Genomic DNA, 14,368 nt, shown 5'->3' with positions numbered 1-14,368 from the left:
GGTTTTTCTTTCAACCGATCGAGTACCGACAGTTTAACCAATGAAGTTTCTGCTAAAACAAGCAGCACCTAACTGCAATCAACTGATTACACTTGTAAGACACCAGACTGGTGCATAGGTGTTGTCTTGTTTTGTTGGAATGAAATCCTGTGCCCGCTGCGGCCCTATGTGGAATAGTTTGGAGACCACTGAATTATGGCATAAACAATGAAATTGTTTTATAGACAGAGATATATAGAGATATATTATAATCAATCGGATACATGAATGAATGAATTTATTGTCATTGTCATCATCATCATAATCATTGACAGTTTCAGAATGTGGAATTTGCCCGAATACTTAAAACTTGCTTTGAAAAATACATTCTTTCATTTGTTTATTTAGGTCTATCATAGAGCTAGTACAGAAAATGAACCCAACTCCAGTTCAGCCTTGCAGTACTTTTAGCGCCCCAAGTCAGACAGTGACATTTATTCATTCATTTTCCATGCCGCTTTTCCTCACGAGGGTCACGGAGGTGCTGGAGCCTATCCCAGCCAACTACGGGCAGTAGGCAGGGGACACCCTGAACTGGTTGCCAGCCAATCACAGGGCACAAGGAGACATACAACCATTCACGCACACACTCATACCTACGGACAATTTAGAGTGTTCAATCAGCCTACCATGCATGTTTTTGGGATGTGGGAGGAAACCGGAGTTCCCGGAGGAAACCCACGCAGGCACGGGGAGAACATGCAAACTCCACACAGGAAGGCCGAAGCCCGGGATTGAACCCTTGATCTCAGAACTGTGAGGCAGATGTGCTAACCACTAAGCCACCGTGCCACCCAGACCGTGACAGTCTAAACATATTTTCTTCATTTTCTCTTAAAGTGCAAGAAATTGATGCATTTTACAATCAAATGTAAAAAAAAAAAAAAAAAAAATTCTCCCCGGGGTTGGGGGGTTGGGCGGTATGCCCCCAGACACCCCTAGGGGGTCTGTTTCCCTTCGTAAAGCGATTCTTGTGGGCTGGGCTGAGTCAAAGTCCAGGGCTGCTTTTTAGTCCCAGTCCGCCCCTGCATGTGGCATTTATTTGGGGTATGTGGCAAAATGCATTTTGGTTTGCGGGGGGGTATATGGCTTTTTTGGGGGGTATATGGCTGTTTTGCAGGCCATACAAATCCATGCCATTGACAGCTATGCACGTCCAAATTGTATTTTCATTTTAAATGGCAGAAAAACGTGTGTGGCTGTGTTTTTTGACCATACACTTTACATTAGAGCTTATCAACATTCAACTGGCACCCAAGTAAGGCTCTGCCATTGACGGCTATGCACGTCCAAATCGTATTTTCATTTTAAATGGCAGAAAAGCATGTGTGACTGTGTTTTTTGACCATACACATACACTTTACATTACAGCTTCATTTGGATCAGGATGGTTTGTTTTCTCAGCGAATGCGAGGGAGACATGGAGCGTCGTCGGGAGCACATTTTGGCCGGAGTTCAAGAACACGCGGCCGGGCTCAGCTGCCGGCTTTGAGCCCTCGCCAGGGAAAAGACATCCAGTTCTTGACGTGGTGCCATGTTGAGGGACACTGGCCACGTCACCGCCGGTTATTTTAGGTAACCGTGCTTTCTAAATACCGTATTTTCCGGGCTACGAAACTTTTTCCTGACCTACAAATAATATTTCTATTTAGTTTCCCGCCCGCTTTTTCCGGACCTCACCGTTCAAATTTCCAAAATTCACATGACTAAATCAAGAGGAATTGACTTGGGAATGCCACCAAAATCATGGGAAAGTGACCCGTAAAACGCCTCAAAACTAACACACGACCGGAAATGAACAGAAAGTGATGTGTTACTGCCCCAAAATTTAACGGGAAAAGAATAATGAACAGGAAGTGACCAAGGAATGACCCCTAAATCATGGGGAAGTGAACCAAAAATCAACAGAAATTGTCCTGTAAAGTGTCTCGAAACTAACAGATGACCAGAAATCAACAGGACGTGATGTTTAAGTGCTTCAAAATAAACAGGTAAAGATTAATGAACAGGAAGTGACCTGGAAATACCTTTAAAAAATACAGGAAATAATCCAAAATGTCCATGAATGCCACCAAGATAAATGGAAAATGAACCCAAAATAAACAGAAACTGACCTGTGAATTGTCTCAAAACTAACAGATGACCAGAAATCGACAGGAAGTGATGTGTATGTGACCCGAAATCAATAGGAAAAGACCATTGACCAGGAAGTGACCTGTAAATCCCCTAAAAACAACAGGAAATAATCTAAAATGTACAGAAAGTGACCCGGGTATGACCCAAATTGTACAGGAAGTGACTCGTGCGTACCTCAAAACCAACAGATGACCAGAAATCAACAAGAACTGATCTATGAGTGCCCCAAAATCAACGGAAAAAGAACAATGCCCAGGAAGTGACCAGGAGAGACCCTAAAAAAAAAAACAGAATATAATCTAATTTGTACAGAAAGTGATCCCGAAACGACCCCAAATGTCATAAACTCCCATAAGTGCGTCCAAACCAACAGCTGACCATAAATCAACATGAAGTGATTGTGTAAGTGCCCCAAAATCAACAGGAAAAGAACAATGAACAGGAAGTGACCTGGAAATACCCTAAAAACAGCAGGAAATAATCCAAAATGTACCAAAAGTGACCCAGTATGTCCCAAATTGTAAAGAAAGTGACCCATAAGTGCCTGAAAACAAACAGATGACCAAACAGATTAAATCAAAAGAAAATGATGCACTACTACCCACAAATTAACAGGAATAAATTAATGAATTAGGGCTGCAGCTATCGATTATTTTAGTAGTCGATTAATCAATGAATATTTAGTTCGAATAATCGAGTAATTGGATAAGGAAAATAAAAATTAAAATACCTGAAACAGTATTAAAAATAAATGAGGATCTATGTACAACAAAAAAACAATTGGCTAACTTACATAGTAAAAGTCCGCTAGCTTAAATGCTAACAACAGAAAGCTGCTACAGTGGGGCAAATAAGTATTTAGTCAACCACTAATTGTGCACGTTCTCCCACTTGAAAATATTAGAGGCCTGTTATTGTCAACATGGGTAAAACTCAACCATGAGAGACAGAATGTGGGGGGAAAAAAACAGAAAATCACATTGTTTGATTTTTAAAGAATATATTTGCAAATCATGGTGGAAAATAAGTATTTGCTCTATACCAAAAGTTCATCTCAATACTTTGTTATGTACCCTTTGTTGGCAATAATAGAGGCCAAACGTTTTCTGTAACTCTTCACAAGCTTTTCACACACTGTTGCTGGTATTTTGGCCCATACCTCCATGCAGATCTCCTCTAGAGCAGTGATGTTTTGGGGCTATCATTGGGCAACACGGACTTTCAACTCTCTCCTCACCCCGTGGCGTCAAAATGATAACAAGAATGGGGAGGAAAAAAATCCCAGAACCACACGGGGGGACTTAGTGAATGACCTACAGAGAGCTGGGACCACAGCAACAAAGGCTACTATCAGTAACACAATGCACCGCCACGGACTCAAATCCTGCACTGCCAGACGTGTCCCCCTGCTGAAGAAAGTACACGTCCAGGCCCGTCTGCGGTTCGCTAGAGAGCATTTGGATGATCCAGAAGAGGACTGGGAGAATGTGTTATGGTCAGATGAAACCAAAATAGAACTTTTTGGTAGAAACACAGGTTCTCTTGTTTGGAGGAAAAAGAATACTGAATTGCACCATACCCACTGTGAAGCATGGGGATGAAAACATCATGCTTTGGGGCTGTTTTGCTGTAAAGGGACCAGGACGACTGATCTGTGTAACGAAAAGAATGAATGGGGCCACGTATCGAGAGATTTGGAGTGAAAATCTCCTTCCGTCAGCAAGGGCATTGAAGATGAGAAATGGCTGGATCTTTCAGCATGACAATGATCCCAAACACCCAGCCAGGGCAACAAAGGAGTGGCTTTGTGAGAAGTATTTCAAGGTCCTGGAGTGGCCTAGCCAATCTCCAGGTCTCAACCCCATAGAAAATCTACGGAGGGAGTTGAAAGTCCGTGTTGCCCAACAACAGCCCCAAAACATCACTGCTCTAGAGGAAATCTGCTTGGAGGAATGGGCCAAAATACCAGTAACAATGTGTGAAAAGCTTGTGAAGAGTTACAGAAAACGTTTGGCCTCCGATATTGCCAACAAAGGGTACATAACAAAGTATTGAGATGAACTTTTGGTATTGACCAAATACTTATTTTCCATCATGATTTGCAAATAAAATTATTTAAAAATCAAACAATGTGATTTTCCGGGTTTTTTTCCACATTCTGTCTCTCATGGTTGAGGTTTAACCACGTTGACAATTACAGGCCTCACTAATATTTTCCAGTGGGAGAACTTGCACAATTATTGGTTTACTAAATAATTATTTACCCCACTGTACATCGCTGCCATCTTGCATGCTGCTCTCGCTCTTTGCTGACGTAATTGCTACATGAATTCCGATTTGGGAGACTTGACAGTTCAGACCGCTCCCACATTCTGGAAAAATGTGGCCCCGATCTAATGTATAAAAATTCACCCTGGTATGACTCAAACTGTACAGGAAGTAACCAGTAAGTGCCTCAAAACTAACAGGTGACCAGAAATTAGTGATGCACGATAATACATTTTTCAACCGATACTGATCGTTTCCTCCTCGTTCCAGCCGATAACCGACAATGTCAAGTCGATAATTGCATGCCAGATAGTAAAATTCCCTTTCTTTTTAAAATTTACCAACCATCACCGTTATAATATCAAAATGACCTGAATTTTCCCCCGACGCAGGGCAAAATTTTGAATGAGCCGCCAAAATTCTCCGTACGCCCGTGAACGCGGGTTTTATCATAAATAGATAATAAAGTGTATCTAATTCTACAATTTTTTACCAAATTGCACAATTTACATATAAAAAATTCCAGGTCGGTAAGGGGCATAAAAGTTGTATACAAAATTAGCCCAAAAAATCGCCCAAAACTGTCCCATTCAATGTGAATGGGATGCCATTGACAACCATGTATGTCTAAATTTCCCATTCGTTTTCAATGGCAGGAAAACATAGGTCCTTGTGATTTTTGACCATTTACCATGTCAGTCCATTGACATTAAACTGGCGCCCAAGTAAGTCGATACCATTGACGGCCATGTACGTCCAAATTTCCCATTCATTTTCATAGACTTACTATTACAGCCCATTGACATTCAACTGGCGCCCAAGTAAATTGATGCTATTGACATCCATGCAACAGGACGTGTCCCCGAAATGTCCCCAAATCAACAGGTAGTGATGCGTTAGTGTCCCAAAATCAACAGGAAAAGAACAATGACAGGAAGTCACCTGGAAATGCCATAAAAACAACAGCAAATAATCCAAAATGTACAGAAAGTGATCCCAGAATGCTTACAAAATCATCAGAAAGTGAACCAAAAATTAACTGAAAGTGCCTCAAAACCAACAGATGACCAGAAATGATCAGGAAATTATGCGTGAGTATCAGAAAGTAATCTAATTTGTAACAACCATCACGACAAAGCTACCATCGCAGTTTTCTACTTTTTGAATGTTCTTTTTAGTCTTACCCAAATGAGAACCGAGCAGATTTCAAAGGATATTCATTCCAATCGGTTTATTGAGTTTTCGGCCGCGGGGTCCATTTTTTCCGACGCCAAATCTCTGGATGAGGGCAGATAATGCAGGTGCAAATATTCAGCGCAAACACAATGACTCATCCCCGGCAGAGCCGCCGCAGAGGTGGCGGGGAGCTCCGTCTGTGCTGAGATGAATGAGCGTCTGTCAATCTGTGCAGCCGTCACCACCGATGCGGTTTATTTCTCACTGGTGTGTTTGTCTCTCTGAGGCCTAAACCCAAATACTCGTTTTTGATTGACGTTCAGGTATTGAGCTCAATAATTTAGAAGGAAATGAAACTGCGACCAACGAGAGTCGTTGCATTTATTGTGGAGATGCTTTGCAAAGCTGTCGTTGGATTTCGCCCCTCATGTTTATGGTCGAACCAACGTTCATTCGCCCTCTCACAGTCAGAATGGATTGGATGTCGACATCTAGCACTGTCAATGGCACTGAAAGATGAGTGTTCACAGCCAGTTCTCCCCGTTTGAAAATTTTCATTTCAAATTTAATTTAAAATGGTAAATTTTCCATTAGAGCAGCGTCTATGGTAACCCCTCCTCCTGCAGCTCCAGCAAAGGAGCCACCGCCATCCCCCCAGAAGCAAGGGCGTTCCCCCGGACATTCCGCGCCCCCATTAACTGGCCCTTAGGTAAGGGATGAAGGGACACGCCACCGTCTCCCACACCTGACAGCACCAGCGCCCACCTACCTGGATCCCTAGCCACAGCCGCAACCTCATAAAAGACACAACACCCCACGGGACCCTCTTGGCCCACTAGGCCAGGAGCAGGAAAGGATCCACTCCCAGAGGGGGCGACAAAGGCAGGCAGGTACTGTAGGTAGGTACCTACAGTAGGTAGGTAGGTAGGTAGGTAGGTAGGTTGGTACCTACAGTAGGTAGGTAGGTAGGTAGGTAGGTAGGTTGGTACCTACAGTAGGTAGGTAGGTAGGTAGGTTGGTACCTACAGTAGGTAGGTAGGTAGGTAGGTACCTACAGTAGGTAGGTAGGTAGGTTGGTACCTACAGTAGGTAGGTAGGTAGGTAGGTAGGTAGGTGGGTAATAATGTAGGTATTGATAGGTAATGTAGGTAGGCAGCTAGGTACTGTATGTAGGCAGGTAGATAGGTAAGTAGGTACTTTAGGTAGGTAGGTAGGTAGGTTGGCAGGTACCTACAGTAGGTAGGTTGGCAGGTAGGTAGGTAGGTAGGTAGGTAGGTAGGTAGGTTGGTTGGTACCTACAGTAGGTAGGTAGGTAGGTTGGTTGGTACCTACAGTAGGTAGGTAGGTAGGTTGGTTGGTACCTACAGTAGGTAGGTAGGTAGGTAGGTTGGTACCTACAGTAGGTAGGTAGATACTGTAGTTCAGTCGGTCGGTAGGTAGGCTGGCAGGCAGGCAGGCAGGCACTGTAGGTAGGTAGGTATGTAGGTACTGTAGATAGGTACCGTAGGTAGGCAGGTAGTTAGGTAGGTAGGTACTTTAGGCAGATTGGTATGTGGGTAATAATGTAGGTACTGATAGGTAGGTAGGTAGGTAAATAGGTTGGCAGGTATTGTCGGTAGGTAGGCTGGTACAGTAAGTAGGTAGGTATTGTAAGTAGGTAGGTATTGTAGGTAGATAGGTAGGTACGTATGGTAGGTAGGTACTGTAGGTAAGTAGGTACTGCAGGTACTGTAGATAGGTAGGTACTGTAGGTAGGTACGTATGGTAGGTAGGTACTGTAGGTAAGTAGGTACTGCAGGTACCGTAAATAGGTAGGTACTGTAGGTAGGTATGTAGGTACTTTAGGCAGGTAGGAAGGTCAGTAGGTACTGTAGGTAGGTAGGCAATGTAGGTAAGTGGGTATGTAGGTAATAGGTAGACGGGTACTATCGGTAGGCACTGTAGGTAGGTAGGTACAGTAAGTAGGTAGGTAGGTAGGTAGGTAGGTAGGTAGGTAGGTAGGTAGGTAGGGAGGTAGGTAGGTACAGTAGGTAGGTATGTAGGTACTTTAGGCAGGTAGGAAGGTAGGTAGGTATCATAGGTAGGTAGCTACTCTAGGTAGGTAGGTAAATAGGTAGGTAGCTACTGTTGTTAGTTAGGTACTGTAGTTAGGTAGGAAGGTACTGTAGGTAGGTAGGAAGGTAGGTAGGTGCAGGTAGGAAGGCAGGGACTGTAAGTAGGTAGGTTGAACCCAAACCCCTCTCCATCCCCGCAAAAGACAGCCCAGACGAAGAGGAAGCCCCGCCCCAGAACTCCCACCATATTAAAGAAAAGTGTGGGACCCACCTACCGCCCTATTACTGTGTCTGCCAGGTCCTCGACTGGCAGCCACTACCCAGCACCGAAATGGGATTGTATGGGTAGGGTAGTGCAGTATGTGCATTAAAATAGGGGAGCCCGGCTGAGAGGGCAATGGGACCACCGTGTGGAACTTTTTCCCCGCCGCCCATACCACCACCCCTCGTCGTAGCTACCCAATGGATGAGGTGCGTTAAAAAAGGTGCGGGTATGGCTTTGCCGGCAGCAGGGGGCAACTGTCACTTCACTCCCTCACCCAACCAATCCTAGCCGCCCCACACTCTCGGTGTATGATGCATTAAAATCAAGGAGGAGTTCGCCCGGGGCCCCATTCCGACACCCCCCCATAAACCTGAATGAGTGTGTAGGTGCCCACACTGAAAGATATTTTTTAAAAAGTGTGCAGGGACAAAAAAAAAAGAATATTATATGTGTGGAGCCCCACAATTACGTTGCTGGTAATTTCATGCCGGCGACATATTCTTGAAATGAGCGCAAGGAGGCATAATAAGCTCTTTGAGGCATAATAGAGTTCTTTTGTGAACGCAGTCATAGGAAAGAAAAACAATGTCGCTCACTGATGTGATAAGGTAAGACACTCTTCGTTGGTTGGAAGGAGGCCAGCTGCTGTTGTTGTTGTGCGACAATCTCCTAATCCATCTTGTGCTTGTATAAGTGTACGGGAAAGTCATATTTTTTACTTGGTGAAAAAACAAAAACTCTGACAGAGTGCTTTTACTTAGAGAATGTCAGCATACCAAATGAGATCATGAATCAACAACACCTGAGAGAAAATGTGAATATGTGCACGAAGGACTTTTCCCAACTGTCGATTATTTCCAGTTTCCAACTTCGAAACATGCATTATGTATGTAACGTAAATATGGGGCTGCGAGTCATGTCATCACTCGAAATTAATATCTCGAACCCATTTACCACAAAATGGACCCGAAGGGGTCCCATTTGTTTGTGCTTTGTTTGCGGTAGTTTTTGGGACACCCCTCTGTTATTGAGTGAGTTGGTACACTCCGTCAGCCGTGGGAGTAGCAATCAGAAAAGTAACACTGCAACAGGAAATCGGGTATTTTGGATTAAATGTGAAATTTATATCGATTTCCAGGGGGCATATCCTCCTCAAAATTGGTGAGACTGTTAATGGGCCAAAGACTAAGACAAAAATTACAACGGCTGCCAAAAACAACACTCTTCTAGACTGTTTCACGTTCATATCTACAGAAATTCCACGATTTAAGCATTTATTTGCAAGAATTTTCAACTTAAGCTCTTTGTTTCGTGATGGCCGCCATCTTGGCTTAAACAATACCTTATGTATGTAACGTAAATATGGGGGGCTGCGAGTCATGTCATCACTCGAAATTAATATCTCGAACCCCCCATTTATCACAAAATGGACCCGAAGGGGTGCCATTTGTTTGTGCTACGTTTGCGCTAGTTTTTGGGACACCCCTCTGTTCTTGAGTGAGTTGGTACACTCCGTCAGCCGTGGGAGTAGCATACAGAAAAGTTGCGACCCCTATCCAAAACGCAACAGGAAATCGGGTATTTTGGATTCAATATGAAATTTATATCGATTTCCAGGGGGCATATTTGAGACATTGGTGCCTAGAGAGTTAATTGGATCCTCCTCAAAATTGGTGAGACTGTTAATGAGACAAAGACCATGACGAAAATTAAAAGGGCTGCCAAAATCAGCACTGTTCTAGACTGTTTCACGTTCATATCTACAGAAATTTCACGATTTAAGCATTTATTTGCAAGAATTTTCAACTTAAAAAGCTCTTTGTTTCGCGACGGCCGCCATTTTGGCTTAAACAATACCTTATCTTTGGCTTGACATACTTATGTAAAATGAACAATAGCTGCCCGTTTTTTGCTTTTAACCAACAATCTACACCGTTTTACGTTCATATCTATAGAAATTCCGCGATTTGAGCATTTATTTGCAAGAATTTTCGACTTAAAAAGCTCTTTGTTTTGTGACGGTCGCCATGTTGGATTTTGTATCTCTACACAATAGAGGCATTCAACCTAAATAAGCTGTGATAGTATATAGAAAAATGCAAATTTTGCTTTTGTTGAGTAAATTTAAGATGATTCGGCATGCTATGAAGTTTCTGATGTGAAAATTGAGTGATTTATTACTTGTTGAAAACTAAATTTTAAAAAAGTTGCTATTTTGGACAAAAACTTATATGTTAAATATTGCTATTGATCTTGAAACCATAGGTGATTATTTTTGTGCATCTAGCGTAAAATTTGAGACTTTTATAGCAATTATAAGTTTTGTGATACTTGTATAAAAAAAATATTTGTGATTTTATTTGGGAACGAATTTGAATTTTTTGATGTCGCTGCTCATGGAGACTCATATATGCCTAAGGGAGGTGTCTGTTTTGGTTTTAGGTCACTAGCGGCTTTGGTTGTGAAAATACAGTGGGGCAAATAAGTATTTAGTCAACCACCAATTGTACAAGTTCTCCTACTTGAAAAGATTAGAGAGGCCTGTAATTGTCAACATGGGTAAACCTCAACCATGACAGACAGAATGTGGGAAAAAAACAGAAAATCACATTGTTTTATTTTTAAAGAATTTATTTCCAAATTAGAGTGGATAATAAGTATTTGGTCACCTACAAACAAACAAGATTTCTGGCTGTCAAAGAGGTCTAACTTCTTCTAACGAGGTCTCACGAGGCTCCACTCGTTACCTGTATTAATGGCACCTGTTTTAACTCATATCGGTTTATCCGTTCCACTATGGCAGGGGTCTCCAACCCAGTCCTCAAGGCCCACTGTGGGTCCTGGTTTTTGTTCCAGCCGATCCAGCAGAGACAGTTGAACCAATGAGGCTTCTGCTAAAACAAACCACACCTGACTCCAATCAACTGATTGCACTTGTAAAACACCAGATTGGGGAAAAAGTGTTGTCATCTTGTTTGGTAGGAATGAAATCCTGCACCCACAGTGGGCCTTTGTGGAATAGGTTGGGGACCCCTGCACTATGGCCAAGACCTGTTGAACGACACCAGAGACAAAATTGTAGACCTGCACCAGGCTGGGAAGACAATCTGCAATTTGTAAAATGCTTGGTGTAAAGAAATCAACTGTGGGAGCAATTATTAGAAAATGGAAGACATACAAGACCACTGATAATCTCCCTCGATCTGGGGCTCCGTGCGAGATCTCAACCCGTGGCGTCAAAATGATAAGAACTGTGAGCAAAAATCCCAGAACCACACGGGGGAACCTAGTGAATGACCTACAGAGAGCTGGGACCAAAGTTACATGGGCTACTATCAGTAACACAATGCGCCGCCAGGGACTCAAATCTTGCACTGCCAGATGTGTTCCCCTGCTGAAGAAAGTACACGTCCAAGCCCGTCCAGAAGAGGACTGGGAGAATGTGTTATGGTCAGATAAAACTTTTTGGTATAAACACAGATTCTCGTGTTTGGAGGAGAAAGAATACTGAATTGCATCCGAAGAACACCATACCCTCTGTGAAGCATGGGGGTTGAAACATCATGCTTTGGGGCTCTTTTTCCTCAAAGGGACCAGGACGACTGATCTGTGTAAACGAAAGAATGAGTGGGGCCACGTATCGAGAGATTTTAAGTGAAAATCTCCTTCCGTCAGCAAGGGCATTGAAGATGAGACGTGGCTGGGTCTTTCAGCATGACAATGACTCCAAACACGCAGCCAGGGCAACAAAGGAGTGGCTTCGTAAGAAGCATTTCAAGGTCCTGGAGTGGCCTAGCCAGTCTCCAGATCTCAACCCCATGGAAAATCTGCAGAGGGAGTTGAAAGTCCGTGTTGCCCAACGACAGCTCCAAAACATCACTGCTCTAGAGCAGGGGCCCCAAACCTTTTTTGCACCCCGGACCCGTGTTATTTGCGTCTTTTTTTCACGGACCGGTGTTCTAACAAATTTTGCAACCCATCAAAAATTGCAACGATGCGGTTCTGCGCATGCGCGTAACATTAAACATAGTCGCAAATACAGCGAATCCAAAGTAAACACTACAAACTTTCTTGAAAGAAAGGAATATTAACTTACGTTTGATCATGGAAGGACTTGTGGAAAAGTTCTCCTCAGATACATCCTGCCATGTAAGCTGCACACAACAACTTCACACCGCTCTCACCATTAACGACTTCGCCTTGTCATTACACATTAATTAAGAAGCCCGCTTCACAAAGATACGATGTTGGAAATTGTAGCAAGGTTTTCAATGCTGTTGTAGCGATGTCAGGATATTCCAGAATGACTTTAATCCAGAACCTCGGAAGAGTTGTTGTCTCAAATGTACGTTTAATAAGGTCGGCGTCAGTTGCGATCTCTACAAGTTGATCTTACTGTTGCACAGACATGCTCGAATCACTCGGTTTATTCCCAAACGGGTCACGAATCCACTCCTTCGCAGTTCGTGGGTCTTCCAGGTAGTAGGCTCGTCAGGTGCCCTTTTCGCCGTAAAAATATCTCCAAAGACGTCTGTTTTCCAGTCATCTTCACTCGTGTGGGGGCTAATTATTTCCGGGAACAAATGTGTAGCGCCCGCGGCCTAGCAATACGTTATTATCGAGGAAAAGCACACATAGATATATTATATACACAAACAAGAATTACTGCTAGCAGTCCAATCAATGGATTTACATGACGACATTGTAATCTATCCCGTAGTATTATATCTAGAGAAGACAGGGATATTGGTATGTTAAGCAGGGGCACGTGGTTAATTCTGCCGGAATGCGGTCATTATTAAATGATTATTTCTGTGCGGCCCGGTAGCAGATGCGCCGCAGACCGGTCCGCGGCCTGGCAGATGAGGACCCCTGCTCTAGAGGAGATCTACATGGCGAAATGGGCCAAAATACCAGCAACAGTGTGTGAAAAGCTTGTGAAGAGTTACAGAAAACGTTTGGCCTCCGTTATTGCCAACAAAGGGTACATAACACAGTATTGAGATGAACTTTTGGTATTGACCAAATACTTATTTTCCACCATGATTTGCAAATAAATTCGAACAATGTGATTTTCTGTTTTTTTTCCACATTCTGTCTCTCATGGTTGAGGTTTACCCATGTTGACAATTACAGGCCTCTCTAATATTTTCAAGTGGCAGAACTTGCACAATTAGTGGTTGACTAAATACTTATTTACCCCACTGTATTTGAATTTTAAGCTTTTTGAAAATAGGCCCCCTACGGATCTGCCCCGAACCCCGTGTCCTGTCAACTGATAGTGAAGTCTATGGTGTGTGTCTCAAAACAAGCAATAGGGAGACTCGAGAGGATACTAGACTAGTGATTGATTTGGGAGTGGCACAACCGAGCGAGCTAACTACACATAAAATGTCGCACATTGTGAACATGACACTGTGGCGCATTATCGTCTCGTTCTCGTCTTGTCAGACCAAAACTGGTATTGGTGTCGTTAAGTTTTAGTACACAGTACATGTTTTTAGCTCATTACATCAAGAAAAAAATTGTTCGTCGACGAAATATTTTCATTATAGTCATCGCTGACGAAAACAACACTGCAAGGAAGTGACCCAAAAATATCCTCATCGCCTGCCATTGACAACAATAGACATTCCAATAATTTCAACTGTCAGGACTGGCTGTGAACAGGGCCGGCCGAGGCCATTTGGGAGCCCTAAGCAAAATAATGCAAAGGAGCCCATATTTTTGGCCCACCATTTCGTCGCAGTGTACTGTAATTCAACCCATACGTCCATATTTTATATATTAGTCAGATTTTGTTGCACCGCATACTTCAAACTTTCACCCCAAATGATTGTCAGTACTTAGAGTAGATAGCGCCAAACCTTTTTCAAAAAGAGGAAAGAAAGAAGTTAAGGAAAAACTTTTATATTTTTTAAGCTTATAATCAAGTTTTAAAAATCACAAAAGTCAAATAAAGCAAACTGTAGTAAACAAAATAGAATATAAATTAAACAATTGCCAGATTAGGGGCCCCCTAGTGGCCAGGGGCCCTAAGCAGCTGCATAGTCTCCGTATAGGCTGTGGATACTTATTTTTCGAATAAACGAATGTTCATTGGACTTTTATTGTCAATGGCAGCCGATGAGTTAACATAGACGCTTCTGTAGTGGAAATTTTCATTGGCAAGCTGCGGGTTCCTTAATTAAACACTGACACCTTTTTCAAAAGAAAATTTTGGATGTGTGAGAGGAAGCAAGCAGGAACCGCTCCAAACTGAGTGGCTGATGATGTAACAGTAATTAAATTGCAATTAATATATTGGCAGGCCCGTATTTCCTCCCCCAGGCTTCGTATTTCCGCCTCGCGGCCAAACGCAAAAAGGACGTCGCCTTCTTTTTCGGCGTCAGGTGGCGCGGTGGGCGTCCGATATCATTACCGTGTATCA

The 14,368-nt window shown here is 43.0% G+C and overlaps 1 protein-coding gene across 1 annotated transcript in view; it reads right to left on the bottom strand.

Moving 5' to 3' along the window:
• LOC130923706 (complexin-2-like) overlaps positions 1 to 14,368 on the bottom strand; it is a 119,557-nt gene that overhangs the window by 66,330 nt on the left and 38,859 nt on the right. The window lies entirely within an intron of this gene.

This window comes from Corythoichthys intestinalis, chromosome 11, assembly GCF_030265065.1.
Source record: "Corythoichthys intestinalis isolate RoL2023-P3 chromosome 11, ASM3026506v1, whole genome shotgun sequence".
NCBI classification, from domain to species: domain Eukaryota; kingdom Metazoa; phylum Chordata; class Actinopteri; order Syngnathiformes; family Syngnathidae; genus Corythoichthys; species Corythoichthys intestinalis.
Note: the sequence above shows the minus strand (reverse complement) of the source record. Positions and strands in the feature narration are given on the sequence as shown.